General features: G+C 43.6%; 1 protein-coding gene across 4 annotated transcripts in view; it reads left to right on the top strand.

Annotated features, from left to right (window-relative positions):
• The first annotated feature begins 10,588 nt into the window (after positions 1-10,588).
• Positions 10,589-25,304, top strand: part of Tfpi (tissue factor pathway inhibitor) — a 42,597-nt gene continuing 27,881 nt past the window's right edge. For 2 of the 4 annotated variants that reach the window (XM_041639792.1, XM_041639796.1), the window contains exons 1-2: positions 10,589-10,644; positions 13,599-13,744. The gene's annotated coding sequence lies outside the window, so the exon portion shown is untranslated. Of the gene's footprint in view, positions 10,645-12,943; positions 13,020-13,598; positions 13,745-25,304 lie in introns of those variants that run through there. The other 2 variants (XM_041639795.1, XM_041639793.1) reach the window with 2 other exon arrangements.

The raw sequence follows: 25,304 nt of genomic DNA, 5'->3' as shown, positions 1-25,304 counted from the left end.
CTCTCCCTGCTCATTTGGGTGTAAACAAATATGCAGATACTGCAAACATATTGGGCTATTTCTCTCACTGGAAACACACACACACACACACACACACACACACACACACGAGCCCACACAGGCATGCTCGTGCGCACACACACACAGACAATGGCTGAAATGAAAAAAAAAGATAAAAAAATCATTGTGTGTGCACAAGGAGATCAGAGGACACACTTAGTATCGTTATTCAGGTGCTGTACACCTTTTTATATTCTATTTATGCCGTGTGTGTGTATGTGTGTGTGTGTGTGTGTGTGTGTGTGTGTGTGTAGAATCACATACACACACATACACAAGCCCCTTGGTATGCAACTGTTCTTCCACTATGTGGGTCCTAGCTATTGGACTTAGGTTGTCTTAGCAGCAAGCCTCTTCACCCAATGGATCATCTTTCTGGCTCCATTCACTTTGTTCTTTGAGGCAGCATCTCTCTCTAGCCTGGAGCTGCTGGCCAGGGAACTCTGGGAATGCACTTGACTCTGTCTATCTCCTTGCTTATCCTTTTCTGTTGTTATTTTAATATAATATTTTAAGGAATTGTTGGATGATTTCATGTGTGTTTTGATCTTATTCCCCGCTAATTCCTCTCCTACCAGATCCACCTCTACAAACCCAGCCTACCAACTTTATGTTCTCTCTCTTTCTAAACAATCCCGAGTACAGTTTATGCTGCCCATATGTTCCTGGGTGTGGGGCCATCTGTGGCTCCAGGGGCCACACCACTGAAGAAAACCTTATCCCAGAAGCCCTCAGCTATTTCATTACCCTTTTAATGCGGGTTCTGAGGATCGAACTCAAATCCTGGCACTTGCGACAGAGCCATTCACATTAACTTGTAGTCACAACTCTCTGGGGTTGTGCGCGCTCTCTGTCCCTGGTTTTTTCCCTTCCAGTCTCTCTGAACCTACTCCAATAAGCTTCCGGTCCTACCACCCTACAAAACCCACATCTTTCTAAAATCTTTCCCAGTCATAATTTAGTTTTCTTAGGTTATTATTATTATCTTATAATCTTACTCACTGGCAGCATTTGGACCAGCTGAACTGGATTTTCTACGTCAGGTTTTCCACTGGGCACCCAAAGAGCACATTTTCCTACTGTTCCCCTTAAATTCACTGCCCCTTTCGTCTCCCTTGTGAACTTCTGATCTCTCATCTCAAGGCAGAAGCGTTCAGAGGACAGTTGCTGGCCGGGATTGCTTTTCTGTCTGATTTCTCATCCCAGACACCCATAGATCATCTTACAGCCTTAAATATAATCAATAAACTGATGAAATCCAAACTTCTCTCTTCATTTTAGAGTTTTCTGAGAACTTCACATCCATGGATCTTGATCTACTTAGATGTGTCCCAAAGGAAATTTTAGACCTATAATTAAACTATTGCTTTGCCTGACAAAACAGCTTTTCTGGAGACTTTTCTCATATGAGTGTCTGGCTATTCCATCCTCTTTTTTTTTTAAAATTTATTTATTATGTATACAATATTCTGTCTGTGTGTATGCCTGCAGGCCAGAAGAGGGCACTAGACCCCATTACAGATGGTTGTGAGCCACCATGTGGTTGCTGGAAATTGAACTCAGGACCTTTGGAAGAGCAGGCAATGCTCTTAACCACTGAGCCATCTCTCCAGCCCCCTATTCCATTCTCTTAATGGTTCAGGTCAAATTTAGATATTTTTCTCGTCTCTCTTCTTTCTGGACCCTCACATTCCGTAGTCAGTTAAGAAGCTCTGTCGTCTGTACTCTGGGATGGTAGGACCCTGTTGCAAAGACGTCAATCGCACACTGTGCACATAGCACAGAAAAACCAAGCTATAACTGATTGGAGAGCTTTTCTAGAGCCGCGAACGGCTATGCTGGTTATGAGGGTAACTAACGGCTCTCTGATCCAATCTGAGGCCTGCTCTGTCAGAGGGAATCTACGCTTGCTACTGCCAACCTGGTTAACAGCCTGGTGCTGTCAGCCTGGTTAAGGCTGGGGAGGTCATGTGCCCTAGACGGGATCTTACTACTAGTCTTTGTTACATGAACATGGTAGACAGCCCTTCTAATATTCGTGTTCGCAACAATAGATTAGTGTTTCTCCTAACCATCATCAGAGGAGATTCCTAGAGCTACAGGTAGAGGCCGGTGCAGAGGCTCATAACCTATCAAAGTGCCAAGAATAAGTATGGTGCCATGATTGGCTCCGAATGGGACTTCTACATTGTCCTCATCCAGGCTCCGGGAACACGGACAAAGAGGGATGGGGACAATGCAGGAGCCAGAGGAAACACTGCTGTGTGGCAGAAGCTGTCTCCCGGGCATGAATGGCTATTGCGGTCAAGGACTCACTGCGGCTGCGCGTTGGAGTACATAGCTGGCTGGCTAGAAGCCGTAGTCTTCCATAGCCTGGCAGGGTTCTCCAAGCTTGGCAAAAACTCCCTCCCTCCCAGCCAGGCTTCCTGCTCTCTGCCTGGCCTCATCTGGAGGATGTCCCTGGGCCTGGAGGACTGATCTTATCGGAAAGCTGTCTCTAAACCAGATGCCTGACTTATCTTTAGCTTGAACCCCGACATAGATTCCTGCTAGAAGGCTCCCTTGCTGCCCACATGGTAATTGACTTGTGCTAGGAGCCTTGTGATAGGAGTGCGCCACCTAATTGAAATTAGGGTTTGTCCTCAGGCTCCCCAATTCTATATATTCCTTATACTCTGGAATAAAATTGAGCTGGTCCACTGAAATCTGTCTCCCAGAGGGCTGTCTCTGTCTGTGCTCATGGGCTGCATACAAATCTTCCTGTTGCCCCTTCTGCCTCTTCCCCTCTCGAAATGATGGCTGTCAAAACCCCCATGGCTGTGCAACCCTGCCTGTGGTTGGGCTTGTCAATATTTCAGCATGGTTGGGGAGGAGCGCATGAGGCTCTGTCTATTCCAGAGGAAGCTAGTCCCGTGGTTGACAGGAAGAAATGGGTGACATTTTCTTAGTGGTGTACCCACTGAAAGTAGCCCGGTTCCAGGAAATATTATCCCGCCATGCTTGTGTAGACATATATCATGAAATCCAGTGGGTCGCACATACATTAAAAGACATAAAGGTTAAAGGGGGCTTCTTGTGAGGAAGGGCTCCAGCTGAAGAGGGAGGGGGTGTGAGAGAGGGTAATGGAAGTGAAAAACAAGTAAAAAAATACTATATAGGTGAATGAAACTTTCAAAGAGTAAATAAAAATATAAAAGAAATTTATATTTTCATTTTTTTCCCTGCTCAAACTCTTTGACTTCCCGTGTGGTTGTAGCTTTTTCCTTATCTTTTCTTGCGTGTGTATGTGCATGTGTGTGCACGGGCCGATGGATGGATGTGCAAGCAAGCATATGGAAGCCAAGCTCAACCTTTGGTGGTATTTGTCAGGTGTCATGGACCTTTAAAAATTTTTTTTTTATTATTTTTGAGACAGGATCTCTCTCTGGTCTGGGGCTTACCAAGTACTCTGAGCTGCGAGCCCCAGGGAGCTTCCTGTCTTTGCTTCTGCAGTACTGGGATTACAAGCCGGGGCCACCATGTTTGATTTTTTTCTTTCTTTTTTTTAACATGGTTTCCCGGCATTGAACTCAGCTCTGCATGCTGATATAGCTAGCTTTTTGCTGACTGAGTCATCTCTCTTATTTCTTTAACAGATTTTCTTTATGAAATTTTGAATTCATACGTTCAAATTTATAAGATGTCAGGATGCTTCATTTTGACCGAGTGGACCTTTAGTGAGCATAAAATGATACTGTAAAATTTAATATCCTTTTTGGGCTATAAATCCTATCACATTAGATTAGCATCATCAAACGGGCTTTCTTTCTCATTTCCTTCCTGTTGCTGTATCGAGACAGTTTCTGCTGTGCTGTAATAACACAGAGACCTTTGTTTTCTCTTCATACAGCAAAGTTCCATTTCTTCTTATTCATGTACCCGTGGAGGGACTTGGGCTAACAAACGTTCTGATGAGGACAAGGGCGGAAGCTGAAGGATCACCTAGGCCATAGGTGGTTCTCAGCCTTCCTACTGGTCAACCCTTTAACACAGTTCCTCATGCTGTGGTGATCCCAACCAGAACATTACTTTGTTGCTACTTCATAACTGTAATTCTGCTCCTGTTAGGAATTGTAGTGTAAATACCTGACATGCAGGTGTCTGATAGATGACCCCAAGGGGAGCCTTTGGCCTAGGGATCTTTTTCAGTGCTCCAGGCTGGACGAGACCTCTGTCTCTCACACTCTTGAGAGTTCGTCCTCCCTGTACAGAAGAAGCACAAAGATGAACAGGATCTAGTGGACAAATGCCTGGGCTTGGACTCATGTTTCAGGTTGCACTGTTTGAAGTCAAAGAGAATACACCATCACAAAACCGTATCCTTATTTTGGCCCTAAGAGATGGTTTATTATTTAAACCAAGCTTATTTATGTAACTCCCCAATCATCTCTCCTGTCTTCCTGCTTCAGAGTAAGGGTTTATTTGGTTTACACTTCTGCCCTTAGGTGACCTTGCTGCAGAACTCAGCAATTCTTCTAATTGAAAAAAAATCTTTACAACAGACTTGCGAGCTAGGTTTGACCATCCTCATTCTGGAGCCTGGGGGCCACAGACTAGGTCACAAAGCAAACAGGTAGGAGGACTGGGATGGTCTCCTGGGGACACTGATCCTGACTTGGTTTTAGACGCCCCCATTCAGCTTTCTAAAGAATGAAGACTTTTTTCCCCACGATCGCTAGAGTCCCTCTCGCCCCAAAGCTCTTTGCTGCCCTCTCTCTACTGCTTTCTGGAGTTGCGACCGTGTGAAAAGTCAACTCACACTTTCTGCTTTAATACTTTCTGGGTTTAATACTCTCTGTTTTAAGATTCAAAGTGGGTCCACACTTGGTGTTTTACAGACTCACTGGGCACATAGTAGGAACTAGAAAACATTCTCATGGATTAACGTGTGAGTAGCAGCTCTGATGGGAACCTTTAGAGCAGTCTAAGCAGCCGCTGAAGCAGGCCTTTCCGTGTGTCTCTGGAATCCCACGGTGGCTCAGAACAGCTCCTGGAAACTGCTGCTTCACCTCCCTCACAGTTAGGAGACTTGAAGCGCAGGTGGAACAGAGTGGTAGCTTTCCTGATCCACATTCTGTGAAGACTCATTCCAGGCGAACACCATGCTAGATGCTGAGGCGGAGTTCACGAAGGTCTGCACTTAACAAGAGGATGTGTATCTGAGACTTGTCATATCTTCTTTAAAAACATTTTCATAACATTTAAAAAATATTGTTTGCATTTGAGCTTGTGTGTGTGTGTGTGTGTGTGTGTGTGTGTGTGTGAGAGAGAGAGAGAGAGAGAGAGAGAGAGAGAGAGAGAGAGAGAACGTGGAGGGCAGAGAACAGCTTGCAGGAGCTGGCTCTTTCCTTCCACCTTGGCTTGCCTTCCTCAGACATTCCGGTCACTGCTTTGCTGAAGTTCTTCCTGGTTCTGCCTTCCTCCCTCCCCTTGCAGACACTAAAGCACAATCAAAGTCTTGGTTTCTGGAAGCCTCTACAGTTACAACAGCAAAATTGGGTGCTCTGGCTTGTGATAGTTTCCTGGGAGACTACCCTTCCTGATTTCGCCGGTGGACTGCAGAAATCACCTCCTCCTGGGGTCCCTGCAAACATCATGGCTGGCAGGAAAACTGTATGATTAAAACCTCTGGTTCCGTGGTTTCTTAGCCCTGGAATTGTAGAGGCTGGGGACGCTGCCTTATTTTTCTGGGTGCATTTGGTCGATTCAAGATTTAGAGGATGCCTAAGCAGCTGTACATTGACTCCCATTTCACCTTGATCTTAGACCCTGCTATGGGTTCCAAAATCTCCATTCCAAGGTACACACACCCTCAGTCTTGCTACAGACTAATCTACAAAGCTCTGTGAGATAGACCTCATACCTAGTTCATTTCTTCAACTCTTAGTCCAAATGTGGTTTCAATGTACATGGGATAAATGGTCATTTCTGGGCCAGAGTCTTTCAATTTCTAATACCCGAAACCATTTAAATACTTCCACAAGACAGAATGCCATCATGGTTCAAGGCCCCTTCCCATATAACGCAGGCCTTGGCTTACAGTCACACTCAAGGCCAGAATGCCCTCCACTTTGGCTGATGACCTAGGCTCACCTTGGAGTAAGTAACCACTTGGCTTGTGGCCACCTTGGCTGATGATCTATGTGGCTTGCTGCTATGTTGGCTGTTGAAGATAACTGTTAAAGATAACGAAGATATATAAGTTAATCATCAGTCACGCTGAGTACAAATGCAATTTATATGAAAGGAAGCTTGAAGGGACACATGAAAGCAACACAGTGTTGGGACCATTTGGAGTCCTGGCCTCCAGCTGCTCTTGCCTGCTAGAGATCTTTACTTTCCTTCTGATTTGAGTTACTGAAAGCTGTGTCAAAGTTGTTTACCAGTTCTGCTTCACGAGCACGTTGTTGCCTTGGCCTTGAGGATCAGAGGATAAGGTTTTCACCTGTTGGCCCACCTGACTGTTGGGTATATAAGCCTCCGTGGTGCTATTGAATAAAGGGCTTCTTACAAGTGACTAGAGAGACGTCTCTGTCTCTCTGTCTGTCTGTCTGTCTGTGTGTGTTTGTGTGTTTCAACCTCCAGCTCGCGAACTGTATGATAGCGCATAGAGCGCAGACAGGCGTTGTGCGCTGTAACACAGTCCAGGAAATTGTTGACAACTAAGATTCTACTTGATCAACAAATAGTCCACAGAAGCTCTATTTTGTAAAATAAACCGTGGCTCTCACTTGACCATCTCTTGATTAAATTCTGCTAGTGTTTTTGCTAGAATACTAGTAGTTTTAGTAAACAGAGGAGTCATTTTTGAGACCTCTCTTTGTAGTTCAGTAATTATTCCTGGGACTTGTTATAAGAAAGCATAAAAACAATCCTCATCCCGGCAAGGATTGTCTTTATGGTGACATCTCCTACCCCAGGTGTGCCTTGTATACCTGCTCCACCTCCGACCACATGTAGTGCAGTCAGTAAGCATAGCATCGTTTTGGGTCAGTTGTGCTAGGAACTTTGTTGCCTCCTCAAGTCACTGACTGATTCTTCCTTGGATATCTCTTCTTGATTGGCTTTTCAGCTATCTTCAGATGTTATAGTTGACCAATGGTCTGCAGGACGCTGCCCTGGGCAGATCTATCAGAGTGGGAGCCATCTGGGACTTTGTTCATGTTCTGGGAAGACATAGCATAACCTTGAGAAAAACATCTGGTACTTTCCATTGGTTAATTTTTAGATTTTTTTCATTCAACATATACTTTAGGCTGTGACTCCTTTAGGGCAACATCTTTCAGAGGGAGGAAGCTTAAGGTTAGCATAACTAAATAGCAAAGTACGTGGGGATTTAGGTAGGTGTGTGTGCCCCCTTTTTATTAAAAAATTGCCATCTAAGTGTTTGATGGTGTTTCCATGATAGTGTGGCCCTGCAGATTGTAAGGGATTCCTGTAACATGATAATATTTCCTGAGTTGTAAAATTCCTTAAAGCATTTGCTTGTCTATGCAGGACCCCTATCAGATTTTAGTTGTAATGAGCATCCTAGAAAGAAGAAGGTGCGCGATAAATGATTAATGGCATCCGAGGTTGATTCACCCCTGTGAACAGAAGCAACAAAGTGTCAGAGAAAGCATCAACTGTTACATGGATATATTCGAACAGCCAAAGTCTGAGAGATACCTGTTTGCCAAATGGCAATAGCCTTTAACTCTCGAGGATCAATTAAGGAATTCCACCAGCAGGTGGCAGTGCTGTAAAAGAAGAGCTTGCTGGTGAAGGGTGTTGAGATCTCTGAGCAGCCCCAAAAGAAAGCTTGAGGAGCAAGGAGGAGGCCGGCTCATGTCCTCGGCTTGAACACTGGCTGATTGGAATGAGCACGAATATGGGCTATACAGAAAGATTGGGCTCATTGTCCGATAGACGTCTCAAGGGAGGGGACTCGCTGTGAGACGACGTTAGTAGTGGGGGTGTAAGTCTTGCAGCTTCTAAAAGAGAAGCAGTTTGAGCACAGCTTGCAGTTAAAATATCCAGTGACCGAGAGACATCTGATAAGAGCTGATTGATCACAGGGAGTTCAGTTAAAATATCCAGTGACTGAGAGACATCTGATAAGAGCTGATTGATCACGGGGAGTTCAGACTGTTGCGTGGACAACTGGGCGTGGGTACAATCTTTTTTATGGCTGATGTAGCATTTGTATATAAGACATATGCTCCTAGTCCTTTGAAGAACGATCTGTAAAACACTAATAAGCATTGTTTATGGGGTTTTTAGATGTGTAATTCCAGGTAATGTGCATGGGGAAACTTCAAAAGTAATCTTTGGGGGCTGGAGAGATGGCTCAGCGGTTAAGAGCATTGCCTGCTCTTCCAAAGGTCCTGAGTTCAATTCCCAGCAACCACATGGTGGCTCACAACCATCTGTAATGAGGTCTGGTGCCCTCTTCTGGCCTGCAGGCATACACACAGACAGAACACTGTATACATAATAAGTAAATAAATAAATATTTTTAAAAAAAGTAATCTTTGGGATAATGATTATCTATAGGTCCCGAGTAACATGCCCATGCCACCTGCCAATTATCATCAGTGTGGAACAAATAATAAACCTGCATCTTATTTAACGGCACAATAATTTCGATAGGCTCTTTACCAGCAAGTTAGTTAATATGTGTCCTTTCCATCATTATCAGTTTCTTATAAATAAGGAGTTACGGACCGATGTGGAGAATTAAGGCATCCATACATTTCTGTACTGTTGATGTGTAATCCCAGTGGGTGATGGGGAGGAAGGAAGGCCGAGTCACTGATAAGGAAGTAAGGGGTTAGTTCTACATGCCACTGTTTTAGCAGCAGCAGTGTTTAATCAACTAATAACTCGCTCCATTACAGGTGTTAGTTGCATTAGCTGACTGCTTTTACAGGGCTCCCAGGTGCTTGCTTCCTGTGCAGGAGTCTGATGTAACAAATGACTGATTACGGTTACCTTGTTACCTTATTCTTCCACGGATCTGGTGCATGGTCCATCCACTAGTACCATTGCATTTAACCTGATGTTAAATGTCAATTCGTGTTAATCTTGATGTAAAAGTTGTCCTCGTGTAACTAACTTTGTCTAAATGTCCCCCATAAACTTGCACCATTGTTACTTCCTGCCACGTTCTGGATCTTTGCTAACTATTTAAGTTTTAACACAGCTGCTTGGATGGACCCTCTTCTGAGGCATACTAACTGCTGTACCCCTCTTTGCCCTTCTGTCAGCCTAGAAGCAGTTATTGAGATGCCCCCAAACCCTAAAAGCAGTTTGGGTGACCTCTCTAAGGGGACTAAGGGGCCACGGGCCATCCAACTCATCTTTCTTCTTGTCACACTGAACATTGCTTTGGGGACTCAGAGGTAAAGCAGCTGAACTGAAGCCTCCTTTGCATCCATCAGTTAATCCCTGTCTCCGATGGTTAGCATCCATCAGGACCAGCTCAGCTCTTTGACTGCTGCCGTACTCCACAATTATAAAGGACCTGATCTGACCGCTGGGATGGATTTGTGTTCTCTGTGAATAGGATGCTTCCAGGCTAACACATCCTAAGTGGTTGGAGATGGAGCTTAGAGACAGGGACCAGAAAAAAAATTCTACAACAAGCCTCCTGTGTATGGCTTCCGGTTCGCTCTGTTCTGGCTCTCCCTTGGATAACTGCTTTCCTCTTTATTATCCTCACACTTATGTTTTTACTCTGCCTTTATAATGTTTTGCTTACTGAACTTCACCCTCTACCCAAACAGAACGTCCCATCTAAGCTCTCTCAGTACCCTCACCCTGTAACAGAACAGTTTCATTCATTCCTGATTCATTTGCTAAGAGACCCTGTAGACGCTGTGGAGAAACTCTGGCTAAAAGTGAATCTTTATCCCTTCCCTCCCATGTCAGATACAAGTCTTTACATCAGTCTTCTATCTTTTCCTCTTCTCCTCCTTGGATGCTCTGTAGCCCCCTGCTAGTTCTGCTAGCTCATTCAGGTGCAACAGCTCTGGCAATAGGACCAGTCACTGTGACCCCGAGTCAACTGTCTGTCCACTTTCTCTCACTGGCCCCTCTGCTTTTCCTTCCTCAACCTTCCAGAAAACCCCTCAGTTTACTCTGTAAACAAAACAATCTGTTTACAACCTTCTAATAATAATTAGTAATACTTCTTCAAGTCTCTTCAGTAATGCAGGATGACAATTTCATGGTCCCTTGCAGCTGATCAAATTAAGACTCCCCTTGCCGTGCGACCAGAAGACCCCCTTTTCAATGAGCCTCGAACCACCCACTCCAACAAAAACCTTCCTCAGCAGAAAACAGTTATGACTCCCCTGCCCTTAATTTTTAAATATCCTCTCAGAGTTAGCAATGATAGTTTCCTGCTCAAAGACTACACTTCCCAGCTTCCCTTGTGGACTACGGAAGTCATTTCCGCCCCTGTAAGGGGCCGCATCCCATCTTCTTCTGGTCATTTTGGTCATCTGCACACGTGAGTGATAAAGAGCTTCCTCGCGGTGAATAAACATGGTCTTACCTAAGGTCAGACTGAGCCTCTCTCTCTCTCCTCCGCCTGCCTCTCTACAGCTGCCTTACACAATCTAACACCATCTAACAGCTTGCATGCGCTTTGAGCATTGAGTTCTGAGCCTGTTTTCAAAGGTTCATGGCTTTAATTCTTGTATACGAGGAGATGCAGTAGGGAAAGTGCTGGCGTGATGGCTCCATGATACGGTTAAGCTTTTTATTGTAGACAACGAGAGTGAGAACAGCCAGAGACATCTGGAGGAGTCCAGAGCACAGAGAAAAAGATGTAGAAAGACCATGGCCAGCAGACTGGATGTGGTCAGGGCCAGGGAAGCGGGAGAGGAGGAGAGAAGAACAGGGAGGGAGGGAGAGAGAGAGAGAGAGAGAGAACATAGTGGGGGTATAGGAATAAGAGCTAGTCAGTGATAACCAGAAAGAGAATAGTCAGAATCTGACGATGTAAAGAGAGTGGGTAGCTGGGAAGCGAGGCCAGGAGAGTGGTGTGGGGCCTTTGAAATGTATAACAAGCACTTATGAATAGGGATTGAGAAAGCCCGGAGGCTGGCATGGCTTTGATATGCAGCCACGTATGGCTCAATGGAGCCATATGTCTCTTCTGCCAGAGGTAAGAGAAAAGACAACTTTGGCAGACGGGAACTGGTTTCCAAAGTTCCTGAGGAATGCTGTCTTTTATCTAGTCTCCAGAAAGCCCCCTCTAGTCCAGCTTGAGCTCATTTCTGTCTATTTGGACAGCTGTGAGAACTCATGGTCCAGCCTTTTGTTGATGATAAGGAGTGATGTAGTGTCTCTCTTCTGAAGCTGCTTCTTAGCTGGGGAGGGTTGCCGTGGCAGTCCAGGAAGGCCGGAATTTGAGTCAAAGGCCAGGATGGGGTGGGGGTGGGGGTGGTGGCAGGATCTGGTTTAGCTGAGGGGGAGCCTGAAGAGAGAGACACAGGGAGCAATCACATTGGTTTAACAATGAATGGCAAGGGATCCCAGAGTAGGTGACCTATCACTGACGACCCTCTGATGGTTACGTGAATTGTTTTAAGTTTACAAAAAGAGATAAGAGCTTTAGGTGTTAGCAGGACCACTCTCTGTAATCTACGCTGAAGTACTCACTGTTGGGAAAGCAGTTAACATAGTGGTGGGAGTAGACGCACATCTCTGGACCACAGCAAAGCAAACTTGAAAAGTGACCGGCATAATAAGAGCATGAACATTTATTTATCTGTAATAAGACAGATATTTCTTGGATATTTCTTGGCAGGGAATGAGAAGCACTTTTAAGTCTATATTTAGGAAACAACCACAGGAAATTAAAAATTTTCAGCCTGTGACTATGATGATTTTTTTTAAAAAAAGGTTTGGTAGCCAGTGTTTTATCAAGGCTGGGTTAACGTATCAGGACTCCACCGAGTGATCTGTGACGTCTCAGCACCGTGTGTCGTCTTTAAGATTCATCTCACATGCCTTCAATCCCTTCCTCAGACCTTTACAACGTGCATAAGCTTTAAACGTTTTCTTCTCTTCTTCCTTCCTATTTTTCTTTCTTCATTCCTTTCTTTTTTTTTTTTTTTTTTTTGAGACAGGATTTCTCTGTGTAGCCCTGTCTCCCTCTGTAGACCTAATACCTTTTCTTTTTATCTGGAAAGATCTAATCATTTACCATGAGACACAGGTACTTGCTTACTGAGAAAAGTCACCCAAAAACCAGTTCTTCTCAAATAAGGGACGGTAACAATCAAATTTTCAGTAAGAGCAACAGAATAGCTTGAGTTTGTTTTTTTTTTTTCCACTGAAGTCTGTTTTGTGAGTTTATCTTTCTCAGCATGAAGCCTGTCAGTGGGGGTAAACCTGTGTGTGAATTCCCCTTCCCAGCCAGAGACCCGAACTCTAGAAAAGGCAAGGCCTGATTTTAAGTAGGAAATGGTCTTGAGGGAGGAGCTGGCTCGGGTCAGCTTGCTGCTCCCCAACCGATAGAGCTAGGGTTTGGGCATCCATCAAAACACCAAGATCTGAGGAGGATAAATTTCAACAGGAAGTGTAAACCAAATGGCCTCTACATCAATTTAGGGATGAGAGAGAGAGTTACCTGCCACCAGGACAGTATGGTAGCGTCACTGGCTTTGCTGGTTGCCAGTGGTTGGCAGCCACACAGGGCAGTGTTAAGTCTTCAGTTGCCACCCAGGGAAATGTCACAGCAGCCTTCAGCCACCAGACCCAGAAGGTCAAAGAGACTTTCCTGTGGAGGAGGGACTTAGAAAAATTATCTTGGCGAGGCAGAGAGGGCAGTCAACCCAACAGTTGCCATAGTTTCCGCAGGGCCTTGGCGGCAGGGGAGGCACGGGGACAAGTCTTCTTCGCTACACTCACAGCAAGCTCTAGGTGTAGGTGTTGCTGCTCTTCTCCGCTTTTTTTTTTTTTTTTTTTTTTACCAGAACTGGTACTTTTGTCTGTCAGGGTGAGCGATCAGGAATTAACTTCCCGGTAGGCAGACAGATTGGGAGAAGAGTCACCACCAGGTAGGAAAGGTGGCCAGTTTCTTTCTCAGCCTCCTAGCTTGAGCCTCAAGCCTCAAGCCTCAAGCTACGAATCCCCGCTGAGGAACTGGCCCAAGTTCAAGGCCTGAGGAGGACAGGTCACACATCTTTTCAGACCAATCAGCCATCCTATCTGTCTTCAAACTGATCAGCCCTGAAGTTGGGGGAGGAAGGCTCTTCTGAGCCTTTAAAACCCCAGGCCTTCAGAGGAGACCGGGTTTCCGGCTGCTGGAGTACTCTCTCTGCTTAGACTGGGTTTTCCGCGGCCGGGGTACTCTCTCTGCTTAGCAGAGGGTCTTTTTCTCGGCGTGGCTGCTGCGTGCCTGTTTCTTCACCCTCACAGACGCCTTCCTTCAACTGCCGTGTCTGTCAAAAAATCTGTTGCATTTCAGATTTTTTTCTGCCTTTTATTTCTTTAACTGGCAGGAAAACTGAACCCAATCAAGACCTCCTAAGCCGTATTATTTCTAGACTGTGTCATTTTGGGGGCTGGCCTCCGGATTTCTTCTGAAGACGGTATAATTTTGAAACCTCATCCCTGGATCTGTTTTGAGGACCATCGACTCACCAAGGTAAGGAATCCAGGAGGGGGGTGCGTGCTGGTCAGTCTGGCTGGCCCACGCACAAAGTGTCCAGGTGCCTTTCGCTGTCTCCGTGTCGCGGTCTCTAACGCCCCTAGGCAACGCTCGCTGGTTTCAGAGACCACGGAAACAGGAACCGGTCCTCTGCATTGGCATTCCTGGCCTCTAGCAAGCACGTTCTCAGAACAGCCGATTTACCGGCCCAGCCTCACTGGTTCCTAGCCCGTGTTCTCAGCGCAACCGCAGAGAGAGAAGATAGGCCAGACGCAGTGGTACACCTAATTCTAGCCCCCGAGAAACAGATTGGAAGATCGCTGCCAGGTGATAACAGCCTGATATATAGTGAGCCCAGCCAACTGTTGTGAAGTGATGCTGTGGTTCAGATAGCTGCCCCGCGCCATTGGTTTCTAAGTTTTCGTTTATTTATAAAATATGCCGACTATTTCAGATAACTTATGAGTTCTTTCATCTCTAGCAGCACGTACTGAATAACGTTACCTTCATTGAAGTTTTTAATCTTCTTAACGATCTTCGTTTGTCCATGCTATTTTGTCATAACATTAGAATATTCTTTTTCTGCCTGCTATTGTTATTCCTTTCCCATGAGATTATTTCTAGTTTTCCTTATTTTGGGGCAGGAGTTGAGACAGGGTTTCTCTGTGTAGCCCTAAATGTCCTGGAACTCAACTCTGTAGACTAGGCTGGCCACAAACTCAGAGATCTGCCTGCCTCTGCCTCTTGAGTGCCAGGATTAAAGGTGTGCACCACCACAGACCAGGTCATTTTTGCTTTTTATATTATTATGAATAAGAAGTTAGAGTCATACAGTCTAAAGATTTTAGCATCTTTATTTCAAGAGAATTTTTTGTTTTATGAAACCATTTGTGTCAACTACTTTAAATGTCAGTGAAATGAATCTATTACATCATCAGGAAGTTTTATATTGAGCAATTTCTGGGAAAATTACAGCTCCCTGTAACTAGAGTCAAATCCAAAAGGAGTTGCGCTATTGGATTGGCCAATCTTTCAGTAAATTGATTACTCAGAGCCAGGGACTACTTTGGGAGGGTTGTGTGTGTGTGTATTTGTGAGTTTTCATTTCTGTTTGTGTTAAATCACTCCATGTTCTAATAGTCACTCCTCAGGTCCAAAATGGTTTGTTTCATTACTCCCCGTATTTAAGTTTTGGTCTGGGGAATCTTTAAAAATATGATCGCCTTACGGGGTTAGTTTCTCCTCCCACCTTTGCATAAGTGCAGAGATAAAATTAGATTGCAGTGTCTGTGCAACAAGTGCCTTTATCTTCTGTGCCACATCCCTGGCTCGAACACCACAAAAGAAAATAGGATGCTCTCTGGGCTTTGTGAACTATATGGTATTAATTGTCTCCTCACCTTAAATATCTTCCGACTAAAATAGCTTGTTCACGACACACAAGCAGCAGTTGCCAGGTTGTATTGTGTTCCCCAAAGGAAAACAACCGCACCAGACACAAGCTTAAGTCCATGAGGCTAGCGATTAGCCCTTACTTAGCGCCTCCAACACAGAGGTGGGGTATTTCAAGAGTGGCCACATCAGTGTGAATTCAGGCTCCTTCCCGAGCATCCCCACCATTTACAGCGAACCAGTATAGGTAGAGCCATCTTCATATCTTAGGACAGCTGTGGAGTCACACGGGCGACATCTGTGGAACCAGGCAAAGGTGACTTCGGCTGGACCTTCTCGGACAGGGCACTTAGAGGAAGGGTAATTTTAAAAAGCACCCAAATCTTCAACCCAACAAGATAAAACACACACTCATAGATCCCACCCCTTCCCAACCAGGGGTTCTCAGCCTGTGGGTCGAGACCCCTTGGGGGGGTCACAGATCAGATTTTTACATGACGATTTATAACAGGAACAAAGTTACAGTTATGAAGTCGCAATGAAATGGTTTTCTGGTTGGGGGTCATCAAAGCAGGAGGAGCATAAAGGGTGACAGCGTCAGGCAGGTTGAGGAGCCCCGCCCTAGCAGAGAGTATCGTGGGCTGTCATCTAAATCCATCACAGATCACCATGATGAGCACAGAGTAAGGATTTGTTCTTTCAGTAGACATAAGCTAGTCTCTGTCGGGTGATCTTCATAGGATGTAGCATTTAGTGAGTAAAAGGGGTCGCTGTATTTAGTAATGGTTACAAGCTTGAAAATCAACATGGCTTAATTACGTGAGTGTATATTTAGATGTTTTTGTAACATTTAGTTCTTTGTATAATTTTGGTATTTTTGAAGAGTTGTAGGTATTTCTGAACAACAAACCTTCATGTGTAGGATAACGTATGACTTATTGATTACGTCGTAAACCATCTATGTGTTCTCTCCTATCCAACACTTCCCGAAGGCCTGCCTCTTTTGTCTTGAGTCGCTATTCAGTTGATAAAATTCAGCTGTGAGTCTAATTCAAGTGGCTAATGGGAAGGATGACTGAAATTTAAAGACGAACATTACCACGAATTGATTGGTTGGGTTCACAACAGCCCAGAAACCATTTAAAGTGGAGTTGTTAAAGCCTCATCTTAAGAAGAGAAAACATCAGACCTTCACAGTTTTAAAAGTTCAGGACTACTTACTTGCCAGTTTGAAAAGTCAACTCTCATCTCCCCCACCCTTCCTCTTTCTTTTCTAGAGATAAAATGGTAGCACAAATTTTTGTAGTTTCATACAATTATATAATGTTTTTTCCTCTTCTCTTCTTTTCTTTTCTTTCTGTCTCTCTCTTTTATCAAATCAATCCCCCCTCTCTTCTACAAACCTTCCCATAAATCATTGAGTCTAGTTACGGTTACCAGTATGCACAAGGATGTTCCTCTACTAGAGGTTGGGCATCCTACTGTGGGTCTATCACAGTCTGACTCAAGGTTTTTTTTTTTTTTTAAGTTTTTTTTTTTTTTAAATGTAAAAAGATACTGGTAAAGATCAGACCAAAGAGAGTTCTCTAGGTAAGGCCCCAACTAAGGATTATAAAGGCAAAAGCCATAAAGTTATAATTTTGGGGGGCTAAATTAACTCATATCTTGGCTGGTGCAGGCAAGCCCAACAGGTACCTCAGTCATTTGAGTAAACAAAGGTTTCAAACAAAACCAGAATGTAGCAGTTAGCCTGTCTCCTCATGTGACCCATCACCTTGTAGGAACAGCTGAGGCAGTGAGATATTTTGCAATAATCATCAATTTTTTAAGAATAGCCCAACTACAACAGGAAGTGATCCATCTTGGGCCAGTTGATGGTACATTCAAGGTAAAAGCAACTTCCTTATGGCTTATACAAGCTAAAAACGATTGTGTGTTTACAAGCTGAGCACAGGAAATTTATCCTCTAAACATAAAGGTCACCATTATGCTACCATGAGCCATACTCAACAAAAGAGATTTTCCCATCTCCAGCAACTGTCAATTATCAAGACCTTTCAAGTGGGGCCTCCTGAGTCCTGTTCTTACCCAGGCCAGAATGTCCACGTGTTTGATCTTGTACAGGTCTTGTGCGTGCAGTCACAGTGACTGGCAGTTTTGAGAGCCAAGTCCAGAAGACAGTATTTCCCAGCACTCTTCCTCTGGTTTTACTATCTTTAGTTCTGTCTGAACGTGGGGGAACGTTACGATATAGACATCTCATTTAAAAATGAATACTCCATAGTCAATTATTTTCTGTGCTTTACCAGTTGGGCTCTTTTTTTTTTTTTTTTTTTTTTTTTTTTTTTTTTTTTAATTTTTCGAGACAGGGTTTCTCCGTAGCTTTTGGTTCCTGTCCTGGAACTAGCTCTTGTAGACCAGGCTGGCCTCGAACTCACAGAGATCCGCCTGCCTCTGCCTCCCGAGTGCTGGGATTAAAGGCGTGCGCCACCACCGCCCGGCAGTTGGGCTCTTTTAATAGCAGCACAAAGAAGCTGCTCTGTTGGGTTTGGGGGTGAAAGCTGTACGAATAATCTATGTTTGTAAGAATAAGTATTAAAACGTGGTTTGATACTTAGCAAAACAATAGTAGTGGGTTCTCCCCAGAGCCTATGACCTCCTCAGCCATGTGTTCTGGGAAAGAATTATAGTACCAGGCCTGAATTTCTTCTTGTGGAATGAGCCTTAAAAAAAATCCATTTAGAAAGCTGTTGGTCACCCCCGTAACTCGTGCCTCTGTTGTACAAATAGGCACACATTGCCCAGCTGGTCACTGTTGCGTCTCACAAAGCAGCTGGGTAAGGCTGCTGGTGACTTTTCTCCCTCAGCAGCCTGCAGAAGGACAGAAGAGCTAGTTCAGCAGGTAGAGCACTTGCTACATAAGTAAAATGTTTGAATCTCCTATACCCTTCTAAAAGCTGGGTGGTCATGGAGCTCTGCCTGTAATAAAATACTGTAGGAGGCAGATCAGGGAATCAGCAAGTTGGTGAGACAAACTAGTTCAACAGTGAGCTCTGGGTGCAGTGAGGACCCTTCCTGGACCTCAAAGGTGGAGAGTGGTTGAGGAAACATCCACCATTAACCTCAGGCTTCTCCACACATGGTCTTATAACCCCCCACGTGGGCACTCACACATATACACACATGCATGAAAAACATACAGATATACACGTGGAGCTATTTGTCTTCTGTGTTCAAACTTCTCTCAGAAGGCAACGTTTGAGGAGAAATTTGGCCATGAAGCTCTATCTCTACCGTGCTCATGAGATTAAGTCGGAACTGGATTCCAGGAATGCTGAGGTCATAAGACCCAGGCAGGGGAAATTGATCAAAAGTTCTTTTTTATTTTAGCTGGAAATATCTCTTTAGGAAATATATAGGTATCTACTAAAAAGAAAGAGAAGGGACAGGGAGATGAAATGGGATGATAATGTAGGCAAACTAGAGAGGGATGATACCATTTACACCTGTGATTTCTACATCTTCGTAGTCATGTAATAAACTTTGGTTTCATAGTGCAGGAATAATCAGAACTTGGAAAAAGAACTGGTTTGAGAAAAATAGACTCTGTGTCTGGTGATGTATCCGTGGCTCCAGACCACCACAGATCCCTGCTATAGACTGACCTATGCTCTCCCCAGAGCTGCATGCTGGAGCCTGGTCTCAAGTGTGAGGATATTTGAGGAGTTGTGTTTTAGGAGGTAATTATAGTTCAATAGAAGGCAGGTTGTGTTTCTCATCCACTGGGGTTGATGGCCTTGTGGTAAGATGAAGGTGCACACACAGAGAAGACGCCAAATGAAGATGTAAGAGAGCAGCCCTTTGCAAGCCAGAGAGAGCCCTCTCCAGGAACCAGACTGACCGGCATTAGTCCAGGACACAGCAGTCTACAGTGGGAAACGTCCCTGCTGTGTAAGCTGCTCTCTGTGTGGGACTGTGTTATGACAGCCTAGAGTACTGGACAGCATCTGTGGCTTCAGCCATAGAACCCCTTTGTTGTTACCAGTGAAGATGAGTCTCAAGCTAGGTCGTCTGGTCTGGAACGACAGCAAAGGAAAGCCACCCTCAACTGGCCCAGTTCCCGTTCTTCCCAGACCGCTTACTTGCATTTGTACCTCCTCGTCGGGACCAGCAGCCCGCAAATTAATGACTTTCCTTCTCTTCTTAGATTTTTATTTCACACTTTCACTAAAACAAATCCAATAATTTGCAAACATACCTACAAGAATATTTAAAGTCTCCTACACTGTTAGATTCAAGGAAATATTTGACAATCCATTCCCTTATTTTGAACCAGGATTTGTTTCCTGTATAAAACAGCGATGAGATGGTTTTCTTTTTCCTTACCAAGAGTGCAGGATAGAAATGAGAGTGTCAAGGGGACGCTAAGCGCTCAGTAGCGGGAGCTGCTGTCTGCCTCACCACTGTTCTGATTTAATTGACAAGCGGTGGCTCCCGCACCTCCAGCTTCCATCAAAAAGAGCTCAGCACAACCGCACAAAGCAAAAGCTGGTGACGGGGAGGGGCTTAGAAGAGGCTCAGACACGTTAGGATTCGCTCTTTCCATTTTTTCTTCTCTTTAGCTGATTCTTTAATGTGTGAATTTACGGTTCCTGTTACCCCCGAAGTTTAGGGAACAAGGGAAATAGGATCCGTGGCACACTTTCAAAGACATTCTTTTTATCTGGCTCAGTCTCATCTGTTTATTCGGATTTTATCATTGGGCAAACTTCTAACAGCATTTCTACGTGGAAGATGCAAATTTCAGATTTCTTTCTTTCTTTTTTTTTTTTATTAATATGGTTAGTTTAGAACTGGGCTGAAACTTGAATTTCTGTGTATATGTGGATAGAGTGATGGGAAATACCTTTCATTAATAAATATAATTGCTAATAAAATAGAGTTTAACTGAGAAGAATAAAACATTTGAGCAATATTCAGTATTACAGATGATGACAATAACCGCTATATAATTTATGTAATTTAATAAATTTTACTTATAGGATTAGCATAGCGTAGAAAGCTGGTTTTATCCTGTTGTAGCAGAGACTGCCTAAGTCTCTTTCGCAAGAGGCAGTTAAGATAATGCTTCAATAGAAGTAAATAGAGATCTAAATAATGCGTTTGTTAGTTTTCTATTTTCCTGTTAAAATTTGATGCCCATTCCATACATGTTAGTGCTTTTTTTTTTTTTTTTTTTTTAAGATTTACTTATTTATTATGTACACAGTGTTCAGCTTCTATGTCTGCCTGCAGGCCAGAAGAGGGCACCAGATCTCATTACAGATGGTTGTGAGCCACCATGTGGTTGCTGGGAATTGAACTCAGGACCTCTGGAAGAGCAGCCAGTGCTCTTAACCTCTGAGCCTTCTCTCCAGCCCCATGTTAGTTCTTTTAAGAATGTTGCAGGCAAATGGGGCGGCAAATGCGGTCCAGGACCCCCTCTGCTTCTGTCACTTCCTAGTCACCTAGGCGTTAGATATTAGAAAGGAAATGATGCTTAGCAAACATAATTCAGTAAGCCTGCCCAGGTGGTTGCATAGTGTTATCGTCAAACAACCTGGCAGGTAGGAAATCTCTCTGAAAACGTTAAATCATTACAAAAATGTACAATCTTTTATAGTTACACGTCTTTGCGCTTCTAATACCATTTTTGAAATTAACGTTTACCCATATCTTATATCCAGAGTCCTGTTCTAGCTTTGTTTAAATTTTAGTCATAAAGGAGCCCGGTGCTCACATCTTGCTTACAGCCCCTGCGCACGAGGAATGTGGCTCCCAGGGAAGTTAGCAAGGAGATAAGCGAGGGCTGTGTGGACGCACCAGTCTGTGGTATGCTGTAAACGTGTGGCTTCTCAGCCATGCTTTCCCCTGGAGATTCACCCAAACATTTGCATTCCTACAATGTATATTTTCAGAAAATACTCTTCCTGAGATGGCAAATCTGGTTCACAAACTTCTTCCTGAGACCGAGCCGTTCCTCCTCCACTAGAGAATGTGACTTGATAGTCTCATAAAAAAAAGCTTTAAACAACAATTTATTTTCAGCACCTAGTTATTATAGATGTGTTAGAGTTTCCGCTTGAGAATACTGCTTACATACAGTTAAATTCAAAACATGGAAAAGACTGGCCAAGCGATCCTGTCTCCAACCACAGCAGCAGCAACAACAGAAGACAAAACCAAAACCCCCAAATCCTGAAAATATAGAAAAAAATGAACCATTTATGAGAATGGCTTTATAACTTGTCTCTCTCCACATGGTGTAGTTTTATACTGTTTTTTCCTGTCTTTATTTTCCGTGGCCTTAGGGTGCTGCTAACTCACCCAAATCGAGATACCACAAATAAAAAGGCATATGGCTTGATAAAGTAGCCTGCTGTGGTTTGGCGGGCATGACCCTGGGCTCAGCCGAGTTGTGCAGGCAGATGTAAGGAACACAGAGAGCAAACAGCATTAGCTACACTGCTAAGAGAACCTTACATGAAGGCGGACGATGTTTCCTCAGAATGTTTCTGCCTTCCTAGCCGTCAGGTTTATCCCTCATGCCTTCATTGGTGGACCATAAATGAAGAATCAGCTGGAGTAAAATTTCTGTTCCTTTAGACATAGGAAAGTGTTCACTAGATTATATATTCATCATAAACCTTTTTTTGTTTGTTTGTTTGTTTGTTTGATTACTGTGTAATCTGGCTGTTCTGGAACTCACTATGTAGACTAGGCTGGCTATAGAGATCTGCCTGCCTCTACCTCTTGAGTGCTAGGATTAAAGGTGTGCGCCACCATGTCTGTCTACCCCATAAAACTTCTTAAAAGATCAACAAAGGGGGAAAAGTAAAGAAAATATGCACCAGGAAGCTCAAAGTTACTAGCATCAAACTGTAATACATGTGCAGTTTTTTTTTGAGACAGGGTTTTTCTGTGTAACAGTCCTGGATGTCCTGGAACTCACTTTGTAGATCAGGCTGGTCTCAAACTCACATAAGACCCCCCTGCTTTTGCCTGCCTCTGCCTCCTGGGTGCTGGGGTTAAAGACATGTGCTACCGTGCCTGGCTCATGTGCAAAATTAGTACATGAGTTTCTTAGGTAATTTACACACGACAAAATAATGTGTGCACTGCAGAAAGGCTGGACTACACCCATGAATGTCTACTGGTTGTAGCATGCCTTCTCATGAATAACATATTAAAAAGCTAGCATTCTTCAAATCTCCCCTCCCACTTCCTTGGTCTCTATGGGTCACAATACAGCTATCTCATTTAGAGCTATTCTTATTCTCCATACCAGTTATGGGTGCCTGTATCAATCATCATCTTCTGAAAAAAGAAGCTTCTCTTATGAGGACTGAGAGATGCTCAGATCCCTGCATACAGCGAGAAGCCATTAGGAGTTGGTTTAATATTATATCCATTTAGCCAGTATTAGCTTCACCTCCAAGGCCTATGACCTTGCTGGGGTTTTGGGCTCAGCTAACAGTAACAGGCAAAAAATACTATGTCCTGTAAGCCAGCCAAAACCCCATCATGAATGGGCAAAGGGCACGTGAAAATTCCATTGGCTACTTGTAAGTCCTGTGTCTGATAAATGCTTTGCAAGTATTTCCTATTACTCTGTAGGCTTTGCATTTTTCTTCCCTGACTATTTTGTAGGAGATGCTTCTAATGTTAACTGTATGAATTTACTTTCTTCTCATTTGTTCTTTTTGCTTTTGATGTCATTTCTAAGAGATTTTTTGCCCAATATAAGATCCCAAATTTTTTGTCATATTGCAAAGCATAACAAGTTTTAGTTCTTCCACTTAGGTCATTGGCCTATTTTTGGTGTAATTTTGTTTACGATGCAAGGGTAGGGTCTAGTCTCATTGTGTTGAAACACAGCTATCCATACATGCCAGCATCTTCAGGTGAAAAGATAAATATTTCCCTACTGAATGGTCTTAAAATCCTTGACATTGTCAGTTGATTGTAGACATTGATCCGTTTAATGATTCTCAGTTCTCCGTGAATCCATACGGCTGCCAACATATATCGATTACTGTAGCTTTGAGTTGTTTTCAGTTTTTCCATATGATTGGTTCACACTAAGTACACAAACGAGTGGAATTTTCTCTGTCATTTTCATATACACGTGTCAGAATTCACCGTCCAAATTCACCTTTGTCAATCCTTCTGCTTTGAGACTGTGTTGTTATTTTCTCTTCATTCGTTTGGCTCTGTGGACTTAACGTGGCGGGTTTCGTTTGTACCCAGTGTTTTGGGACTAAATTGATTTCGTCCTTCTTTGTGGACACATGCTTGCAGCTCCATTATGCATGCGTCACACTCTTTATGTGCTCAAATGGCAAAGGCATCCACCTATATCACAAAGTGTGAGTCCTCCAGCCTTGCTCTTTCATGTGATTGCTTTAGTTATGGTAACAGCCAGAGTCTCCACATGGATTTTAGGATTTCCCTGTCAATGTTGACAAAAGAAAATTCTGCTGGGGCGTGCCCAGAAGTTACAGGAGATATATAGATTACATCAAGTAATATTGTGATGACAATATTAACAGTAAATATTAATAGTAAATCTTTCCTTTTGGGAAAGATGGGTATATTTTAGCCAATTTAGGTCTTAAATTTCTATATATCTTTTACTAGATTAAATATATATCCTGTATAATAAATAAGATACCTGCTGGTATCCCTCTACAGACATAGATGCATGTGTGCTACAGACATAGATGCATGTGTGCACTACAGACATAGATGCATGTGTGCACTACAGACATAGATGCATGTGTGCACTACAGACATAGATGCACGTGTGCACTACAGACATAGATGCATGTGTGCACTACAGACATAGATGCATGTGTGCACTGCAGACACATAGATGCATGTGTGCACTACAGACATAGATGCATGTGTGCACTACAGACATAGATGCATGTGTGCACTACAGACATAGATGCATGTGTGCACTGCAGACATAGATGCATATGTGCACTGCAGACATAGATACATGTGTGCACTACAGACATATAGATGCATATGTGCACTGCAGACATAGATGCATGTGTGCACTACAGACATAGATGCATGTGTGCACTGCAGACATATAGATGCATATGTACACATAAAATAGATCAGCCATGCTGTATATTGCCTTGCTCACTCCAGATCCCTTCTAGCTTTCACATCTTTTGAATCAAGTTTGGGAAATTTGTAATCCATTTGGGTTCCCCGAATGTGCCATCTTAAAGGTCCTACTCTGAAAGGTTTTCTTTCACAAACTGGAATCGCCAGGGTTATTTACTAGCTGTTTGGACCTGGTGTGTAAAGAAACGTTATGGCCCAGTGTCCAGGAATGGTGAGGGCTACATTCCATGCTGCAGATGGGGCAGGGACTGAGAGGAGCTGGACGGAGACAGAGAATAAAGCAGTTAGAGACTCCTGATGGTGCTCAGTTCTCGGGATCGAGTTGTCTCTGAGATGAACGTAAATTGGCCCTTCTAGGCTTAGGTAGTTCTACATTTTTCTGGAATGTGGCTAATGACATTTTGACCTAATTCGTCTAAGCTTTTAGCTTTGGCTACTTGCAACCAAACCAAGACAAAATGACTAAATATAAGCAATATTTTAAGCTGCAGCTTTGAAATATGACAACGTGATTGATTGAGAGTCTCTATTCTTGAGTGTTTAGCAGGCATCCAACCCAAGCCTGTACTCTGAACCACCCAGACAAAAGTCCCACTTCATGTTATATTCAAAATACAGCTGCCATGACTTTTCATGGAATCAAATAGAATTTAAGAGTCTCTGAAAGGACCCTGGTGTTGGTGGCGCACGCCTTTATTTAGTCCTGGCACTCTGGAGGCAGAGACAGGTGGATCTCTGTGAGTTCCAGGCCAGCCTGCCTGTTATACTGAAAAACCCCATCTTGAAAAACCAAAAAAAAAAAAAAAAAAAAAAAAAGAAGGTTCTGAAAGTGTCTGAAAAGTAAACGCAAACCTAGAAGTTTAGCAGAAAGGCTCTCTGTAATCACATGTGCGTATCAGAATCTCGTAACAACATGTGGTCTGTTGTATGAGCTACAAATATCTTACATTGCTGCTGACTGACATTCAGACATGCTTTAGCGTTT

The sequence above is a fragment of the Microtus oregoni genome, unplaced genomic scaffold (assembly GCF_018167655.1).
Source record: "Microtus oregoni isolate MIOR12 unplaced genomic scaffold, Mior012 000060F_ref0000265, whole genome shotgun sequence".
NCBI lineage: Eukaryota > Metazoa > Chordata > Mammalia > Rodentia > Cricetidae > Microtus > Microtus oregoni.
Note: the sequence above shows the minus strand (reverse complement) of the source record. Positions and strands in the feature narration are given on the sequence as shown.